Source organism: Peromyscus maniculatus, chromosome X (assembly GCF_049852395.1).
Source record: "Peromyscus maniculatus bairdii isolate BWxNUB_F1_BW_parent chromosome X, HU_Pman_BW_mat_3.1, whole genome shotgun sequence".
Taxonomy (NCBI): domain Eukaryota; kingdom Metazoa; phylum Chordata; class Mammalia; order Rodentia; family Cricetidae; genus Peromyscus; species Peromyscus maniculatus.
In genome coordinates, this window is record NC_134875.1 from 115,124,166 (window position 1) to 115,127,591 (window position 3,426).

Here is a 3,426-nt window from a genome sequence, read left to right on the forward strand (position 1 = left end):
TAGTAGTGCTTTTGGCTTGGCTGGCAGCCAGCAAGTCCCAGTGATCCTCCTCCCTCTGTCACCCTACAGTGCTGTGGCTACGAGAGACAGTACTGGGCTTGTTATGTGGATGCTGGGATCCAAATGTGGGTCCTTATGCTTGCACAGCAAGCTCTCCTAACCACTGAGGAGCTCTCTAGCTCCTAGGCTCTGCTTTTCTTTTCTTCCTCTTTTGAAACTCTTGTGTTAGTTTGTCGTTTCTTTTGTTTTTAGTTCTGTGGGGGTTTCATATGTGTTTTGAGCATACTCGCCTCATCATAGGCTCTGTTTTCTAGGTGGCTTGGGAAATAGAGAGGAAGACCTTAGACTAGGGAAGACAAGAACGCATTCTACTGTAACTTCTCTACCCCACTTAGCTGCACCACCTAGGTCCAGGGTACAGATTTTCATCATGTAGTTGTGTGTGTCTGTGGGGGGGGGGCATGGGCTGGAAGTTGTACCCATCCTCCTGCCTCAACCCCTGCTTGTGGGATTATGGACATGCACAAAGATCAGTATAAATATTGTTATTACACTTACGTTATTTTGTTCATGTGTATATATGGGGACATTTGTGTGCCATAGCACAAATGTAGAGGTCAGAGGACAAGATAACTTGGAAAGTCAATTTTCTTCTTCTGCCATATGCATTCCAGGGATTGAATTCAGACCTTCAGGCTTGCCAGCAAACATCTTTACCCACTAAACCATCCTATCAGCATTTCTTTCTTTTCTTTTTGAAACAAGGTCTCCCTGTACCTGGAACTCTGTAGCCCAGGCTGGCCTCAAACTCTCAGAGACCTGCCTGCCCCTGCCTCCTGAGTGCTGGGATTAAAGGTGTGTATACCACATAAGCACCCCACCTCACCCCATGTGTTTGTGTTGCGATGGGGTTTCATCATGCAGCCCTAGCCTGGAACTCCCTATGTAGACCAGGCTAGCCAGATGCATTTCTTCTGCATCTGTCTCCAGGGTGCTGGAATTATAGGCCTGAGTCACTATACCTGGATGAAACTGAACCTTTCCCCTCCTTTTCCTTGTACTAGGTATTAAACATAGGACCTTGCTCATGCTGGGCAGGCAAGGACTCTACCACTGAGCTACATCCCTAGCAAATGCAGACATTTCTGAAAATATAGAAAAAATGTTTATAAAAGGCATAATTACTGTTAACATTTCTATCAGGGTGTCCAAGGCTTGCTTTTTTTTTTTTTTTTAATAGCCATGCTGAGGAACTGAGGTTCTAGTGTTTTGTTTATTTATTTTGGTTTTTCAAGACAGGGTTTCTCAGCTGGGCGGTGGTGGCGCACGCCTTTAATCCCAGCACTCGGGAGGCAGAGCCAGGTGGATCTCTGTGAGTTCGAGGCCAGCCTGGGCTACCAAGTGAGCTCCAGGAAAGGCGCAAAACTACGCAGAGAAACCCTGTCTCGAAAAACCAAAAAAAAAAAAAAAAAGGCCGGGCGGTGGTGGCGCACGCCTTTAATCCCAGCACTTGGGAGGCAGAGCCAGGTGGATCTCTGTGAGTTCGAGGCCAGCCTGGTCTCCAAAGCGAGTTCCAGGAAAGGCGCAAAGCTACACAGAGAAACCCTGTCTCGAAAAACCAAAAAAAAAAAAAAAAAAAAAAAAAAGACAGGGTTTCTCTGTGTAGCTTTGCACCTTTCCTGGAACTCACTCTGTAGCCCAGGTTGGCCTCAAACTCACAGAGATCCGCCTGCCTCTGCGTCCTGAGTGCTGGGATTAAAGGCATGCACCACCACCGCCCAGCTTGTTTTTGTTTTTAATTTTATGTGTATACAAAATATCCAGACCTCCAAACATGTGCCATGGCATTTGTTCACCCATATATACACACAGATTTTTAAAAAATACTTAATTTTACATGTATGTTCTTGAGTGAATTCAGGAACCCATAGAGGTCAGAAGAGGTGTCATTAGATCTCCTGGAGTTGGAGTGACAGATGATTGTGAGCTGCCATGTGGGTGCTGGGAACAGAATGCAGGTCCTCTGCAAGAGCAGAGGGTGCTCTTACCAGTCTCATGAATATTAATTAATAAATGTAAATGTGAAGCACACTTCCTGCTTTAGCTTCCTGAGTGCTGGGATCAGGGGCCTAGAGTTTTATCTTGTTGCTGGAGATTACACCCAGTATTCTGCAGGTTTGGCACCAATTTGGCCATCGAGCTACATCCACAGCCCTACCATCTTAAGCATTCAATCAAATTGTTTATCTCAAATCAGTACCAGGGTGGCACAGGCCTTTCATCATAGCACTTGGGAGGCAGAGGCAAGGCAGATCTCTGAGTTTGGTCTACATAGTGAGTTCAGGGCAGCCAGGGCTACTAAGAGACCTTGTCTTAAAAAAGCCACACTCTGGGGCTGAAGAGATGGCTCAGTGGTTAAGAGCACTGACTGCTCTTCCAGAGGACCTGAGTTCAATTCCCAGTACCCACATGGCAGCTCACAACTGTCCGTAATTCCAGTTCCAGAGGACCCAATATCCATGGCAAAACACCAACGTACGTAAAATAAAAATAAATATATTTGTAAAAAGTCACACTCTAATTATTTTCTGTATTGGGCCTCTTTCCCTGGTAGGCCAGCAGTAGCTTTAATAGGAAAGGCAATGACTCAGCTCTCCATTTACATAATCAATTGAGTTGTAAATTAAAAGCTGTAGGTTTCCTTTAATGTATGATGTGGGCATTTGGCTGGAAAGTGTGCTGCAAGCATCTTGTCAGTTTCTCTTCACCCTCAGTGGGCCTGGAGGAGAAGCTACCTGCCAGTTGTTTCCAGAGTTCTTTGAATAGTCCCAACCCCTCCGGTCCTATAGATCATTTGAGTTTGGCCAAAGGTTTCTGGGACAGGAGACAAGTTTGAGCTGGGGCTGTTATGAACAGTGGCGGGCATTGTTTTCCTTATTTTAGATAGCTATTAACTTCTCAACCTGATTTCCTAATTCTATATAATACAGAACCCCCTTTTTTTCTAAACATATACTATATAATTTTGAAAAGAGCCATGCCCTTTTGAGACCATAACACGGGAGGCAGACGCAGGTCTGATCTACACAGCAAGTTCCACTAGGGCTACAAAGTCAGATCCTGACTCAAAAAAGGAAAAAAAGTGGTACTGGGAATTGAACTCAGGGCAATCCCCAGAGCCCTTTTAAAAATGTATTTTTAGGGGCTGGAGAGATGGTGCAGTGGTGAAGAACAATTGTTGTTCTTGCAGAGGACCTGAGTTCAGTTCCCGGCACCCACATCATAGAGACACACAGAAATAAAAATAAAAATCTTACTTTAAAAAATATGGATTGCTTCATGAATTTGTGTGTTACCTTTGTGCAGGGGCCATGCCAATATTCACTGTATTGTTCCAGTTTTTAGTTTAGTTTATCTGCTGCTAAA

At 44.7% G+C, this 3,426-nt stretch overlaps 1 non-coding gene across 1 annotated transcript; it reads right to left on the reverse strand.

Moving 5' to 3' along the window:
* Positions 1-3,321: 3,321 nt before the first annotated feature.
* LOC121825896 (U6 spliceosomal RNA) lies at positions 3,322-3,426 on the reverse strand. The gene has a single exon (XR_006068268.1). It is a non-coding gene; the product is annotated as a U6 spliceosomal RNA (small nuclear RNA).